We start from the raw sequence: 5,648 nt of genomic DNA, 5'->3' as shown, positions 1-5,648 counted from the left end.
TCCAAGAATAATTAACATACAGTGTTATATTAGTTTCAGGTGTGTAATAAAATGATTCAACAATTCTATACATTTCTCAGTCCTCATCAAGATAATGCACTTTTTAAAAAATTAATTAATTAATTAATTTATTTATTTATTTTGAAAGAGAGAGCAAGCATGCACACATACATGCAGGAATGGGAGGAGCAGAGAGAGAGAGAGAGAGAGAGAGAGAGAGAGAGAGAGAAAGAGAATCCCAAGCAGACTCCACGCTCAGCATGGACTCCACGCTCAGACTCGGGCTTCATCCTACACCCATGACATGACCTGAGCTGAAATCAAGAGCTGGATGCTTAACCAACTGAGCCACCCAAGCGCCCTTCACATCTTTATCCATTCATCTGTGGATGGACACTTAGGCTGTTTCCAAATCTTGGCTATTGTAAATGCTGCAATAAACGAAGAAGTACTCTATCTTCTTGCATTGGTATTTTTATTTTCTTTGGGTAAATACCTAGGAGTGGAATTACTGACTCATATGGCAATTCTATTTCTAGAAAACTATGGAACACTTCATGAATGTGCATGTTATCCTTGTGCAGGGGCCATGCTAATGTCCTCTGTATTGTTCCAATTTTAGTATATGTGCTGCTGAAGCGAGCACTGTTTTTTTCTTTCTTTTTTTCGATTGTTCACTCCTCAAACTGGTTGAGCTGCATCACTTCCCTCCGGTAGAGGTCACATATTCTATTAGCTTTCATCTTTAGTCTCCCTTTTTGCCACACTCTGGGAGGATTTTGCTTACCATCACGATTTAATTCTCAATAGTAGTAATTCTCCTTATTACTGCATCCATTTTTTTTTTAATCTGTCAGTCCATTACAAGAGTTTATTTTGTCCTTTGCACTACTTTTTTACAATTTTGGATTATTTTATTTTCAGTGTAAACTGTCCTTCCCCACCCCCTGCCAAGGCACTGTATAATAACAGCCTGATGAAACTTTGTACTAGCAGGTTCTCTTTTCATTATATTTATAAAATAAATTCTATAAAAAATTCAGCAGATGTTCATAGCTTCTGCTAGTAGTAGTGGTATTACTATTTTCTATTGGTTAATTACATTTTGGATTAACCAAATGTTTTATCATTTTCATTATCATTATCTTTTCATTATCATTATCATTATCAGCTTTATCATTATCAAAGAGAATTTTTTTTTAACTCTAATTTACTCTTTGGTTGCTCATTAGACTTTTATGATTACAGATTGTTTTGTCATTGCCCAACTATCAGTGACTTCTCGTTTCACAGTAATAGAGTTGAATCCAATTCCCCTCCAAAGAAATCTACAATATGGCTACACCCCTATTTACAAATTTGCTGCCTTCTCCTACTCTGCATGGAACCTCCGGGCTAACTATAGAGCCATTAACTGTCACCTAAGGTCATACCAAAAAGTTATCCCCCTACTAGTTTTTACAGATTTTTTTTTTTTTATCCAGACCTGAAATGTACCACCCATCTCTACCTCCCAACTTTTAAAATCCACAAGCATGTATCTCAAAGATATATCCTTCAAACAGCTTTTTCTGATTCTTCCACTTGAGTATCTTTGTGCTTCTCTTATGAGACTTCTAATCTTGCGTCATATATTATGGTTGTCTGTGACATCTATTAGCATTACTACGATTGTAAGATTTTCTTATGGAGAAGGTTACTTTTAGACCCTATACATCTTCAGGGAAAGAAAAGAACAGTAGAATATACAACATGCTGATTTTTCAATACATATTTGTGGCATGTAATGGAACGTTTTCTTTGGTCTTCAAAATATTTCAGTAACTGTGCAAGGCTTACTAAGTAAAGATAAATCCTTAATATAGTATTAACTGATCTCCCCCTCTTGTTTCCAGAGTTCAACCATGATTTACCTTTTTTTTTTTTAATTTCCCATTACTCATACTCCAGACAAATTATGAGAAACTTGCTGATTCTAGAACAGCAGGCGTTCATAGCTGCTGCTAGGAGTAGGGGTATTAACACATTTTCCCATTTTCATGTATTTACTCACGTGTTCTTGTCTCAGAACATCTTCACAGTGGACAAAATAATTCCATTATTTAGTGACGAGATTAAATCCCCTTTTCTTCACTTACGGTTTCATTATTTACCTCCTTCTTGAGTAATTCTCCCTTTCCAACTTCCTCTGGTTTTTCATTCACAATATATATCACGTTTGGGTTTGTATTACTATCAATTCAGTCTGTTGTTTAATTTCCACTCTCATATAAGCATTACAAGTAATAGAACTGAGTTTTTTTCACTTTTGTAGCCCTCTCAGAATACAATTCATGGTTTTGCATATATGAAAGATACCAAATAACTATATTTTGAGTTTATTTTGAGTATAGAATAAATATATGAATAAATGGCAAAACAATGCTATTTTAAAAAAAAATTCTGTATGTGAAAATTAATTGAAATACGGGTGCCTAGGTGGCTCAGTCGTTTAAGTGTCCAATTTCGACTGAGGTGATGATCTCGCGGTTCATGAGTTTGAGCCGCGTTGGGTTCTGTTGACAGTGCGGAGCCAGGGCCCTGCTTCCGATTCTGTGTCTCCCTGTCTCTGTCCCTATCCCGTTCGTGCTCGCTCTCTCTCTCTCTCTCTCTGTCTCAAAAATAAACAAAAAATTTTAAAAAAATTGAAATATAATTAAAATAATTACCTACAATTTAAAATAGTCTAATGGATATAATATGATTTGCATAAAAGATGATATTTCTATCTACCCACATACTCTTCTTTTGTCCTTTCGAAGAGTTTGTAGCATGTTGCACCTGGTTAAATTTTGTTTTATAACTGCAAAGCTCTACATCAATGTATATGAAAAGCTCTAGTTCTTGTACTAGCTATAACCAATAGATTCTTCTGTTGTCAGTGCAAGATTTTAATGCTACCAGTTTCTCGTGGCATGGGTACGGAGTAATAGTTAAGGACATACATGCCTTTTATTAATCATCCACAGGATGAATCTTGCTAGATTAAAACACTATTCTTTTTTTCCATTACTAGTCTACACTATTTTTAACCTTTTTATCTTTTAGTACCCAAACAATCGGAAGACAAAAACTTTCTTTTTTCCATGAAAGAACATAAGTTCTAATTATAGCCAAACAAGTGTGGTCTTCAAAAGGATAAATTTTTCCTTATTCCAGTCATCAAAAACACCATAAACCTCTACAGGGGATTTGGATTATATGTATGTGTGTGTGTGCATGTGTATAACACATATATATGTGTTTGTGAATATATATTTATATATGAATTGTGAATATATATATTCATATATATCATGGCATCTGACCATGGCCAAGACAGAATAGAGTCATAATTCCCAATGATTTAATTTGTCTATTTTGATGTTGCTGATTAAACATACAAACTGCTATTTGAAGTACACTGGTTGTGCGCATTTTATATTTTTGTCATTGCTATTGATCCCCAAGTAAACTCTTCCTATATAATAGTCCTATTCATCTTTGCATTTTCAGAACATGAGTAATATGTAGTTTATAGTGTTGGAGACAGTTTTATGGGGAGTTTTATAATATATGTGAAAATCTTCACATATGCTATAGGTCATCCAGAGGAATTCTATCAAGAAACCTACATCATAAAGGCACCAACAGATGATAAGTCAAAGGAAGAAAAAATTGGGCTCAAACCCAGTCAATGTTTGCAGCAAATCTTCCCACTTTTGAGTACATTTATTCTCACCAATAGAGAAACCTCAAGAGTAGTAAATAAGGAGTGACTGACTTCAGAAAACAGTAGAATACTACAATTAATTATTCTCCAATATTTTAGAGTTCACTTTTTTGGAATTTGCAAGAGTATTTTTGTAAAGAAAAATTCAGATTTATGTAAATTTGCCAAGTCAAGCTTCCATTACAATATATTTAACATTTCCATGGAAAACAAAATCCTGAAAAGTTAAAAGGTAGAAAACCTTTTGTTGTTAACAAAATAAAGTGTGAATAATTAATGAGAGGAAAAGAATAAATTGGAGAGAAGGTCATGATCACTGCAAACAGGAGGATTTGCCCATGAGTCACACAGGGCAGAGGGCATCTGAGCTGGCTACTGATGTCCTTCTAAAACAAACAATAATTAAAAACAAAAAACTGTTTGAGACTTGAAAAATAAATTATATTCTCCAGAACACACAAACCTGTAGTTTAACAACCAAAATAATGTAAAATATAAAAGGACTACAAAAAATAACATCACATAAGCATTACTTCCATTTTTAAGCACATTAGTATATTTGAAAACCAATTTTAATTTTGTTGTTCCTACTTTGAGACAATTTCTGAATATACAAAGGGGTGACCATAAAGTTAATGAATATGTGAATGTAACTTTACTTGGAATCGACTGATTTCAGAAACAAAATTATAAAAATAATTTTAATATTTTCTAGCAGAAATATCCTTAATTTGTAATAGAGGTTTATTTGACACACTTAATTTGGAGAGATGCTTCCAGTTGTTAGTACTTTGGGCCCTGAAGTTTGAAAAAGAGTTTGATTGTTGGTTTTTTAATGCAGGAATATATCTAAACTTAGTTGTTCTTTCTTTTTTTTTTTTTTTTTTTTTTTTAATTTTTTTTTTTTTCAACGTTTATTTATTTTGGGGACAGAGAGAGACAGAGCATGAACGGGGGAGGGGCAGAGAGAGAGGGAGACACAGAATCGGAAACAGGCTCCAGGCTCTGAGCCATCAGCCCAGAGCCTGACGCGGGGCTCGAACTCACGGACCGCGAGATCGTGACCTGGCTGAAGTCGGACGCCCAACCGACTGCGCCACCCAGGCGCCCCAACTTAGTTGTTCTTTCAACAAAGTGCAAAATCTTTTTCTCACCACCGGAGAGCATCTATCATACAAGAGCCACAGAACAGCCAAGTAGACAGAATGATTCAACTACTTTACATCAACCATCTGTCATTGACCACTTCAGGCTGGTACATGGGTTCATGAATGCAATTTTGGGAACAAAACTGGAGGATATGCATAGCCCTAATGGACTGGTCACCAAGTCTTCTCTAATTGAACTGCTGTCTAATGTCACACGGGCCAACAAGAGACTAACAGCAAACCGCACACTCAGATTCTCAAAGAGCTCAAATGCCATTTGGTAATGAGTTAATTGTATTGGATCCTTTCTACACTGAAGGGGCAGTGATTCATTTTGACTGATATTAATGCATTCTAGGTATGGATTTGACTTTCTTTCTCCCATTTCTGACAATACAATCATCTGAGATCTTACGGAGTATTTCATCTACTGACAAGGCATGTTGCATAGCACAACTATAGAGCAAGGAAACTTTGTACATACATGAGTATGGGATCTACTTTTACCACACGCCATATCTTTAAGAAGCTGACAGTCTGAGAGAGCAATAAAAGAGCCTTTGAAGTCACTGCTGTGGTGCCAGCTTGGAGATGATTCTTTGAGAGGATCTGTTGCCATCACCAATGGCAACTTTATGGTGCTGTGTCCCCAAAAGGTAGAATACAAGGTCTGGTAACTGAGGGATTAAAGTGGAAGAGGTCCTGCTCACCATTACTCCTTGTGATGCACTGTCGGCTGGGGGGAGGGG

The 5,648-nt window shown here is 35.5% G+C and overlaps 1 non-coding gene across 1 annotated transcript; it reads right to left on the bottom strand.

The window, feature by feature from the left end:
* Positions 1 to 539: 539 nt before the first annotated feature.
* LOC112850516 (U6 spliceosomal RNA) lies at positions 540 to 646 on the bottom strand. Its single transcript, XR_003222642.1, has one exon. It is a non-coding gene; the product is annotated as a U6 spliceosomal RNA (small nuclear RNA).
* Positions 647 to 5,648: the final 5,002 nt, after the last annotated feature.

Source organism: Puma concolor, chromosome C2 (genome assembly GCF_028749965.1).
Source record: "Puma concolor isolate L17-30 chromosome C2, mPumCon1.1.hap2, whole genome shotgun sequence".
In the NCBI taxonomy this organism is placed as follows: Eukaryota; Metazoa; Chordata; class Mammalia; order Carnivora; family Felidae; genus Puma; species Puma concolor.
The sequence above is the reverse complement of the archived record's forward strand: the minus strand, read 5'-3'. Positions and strand labels throughout refer to the sequence as shown.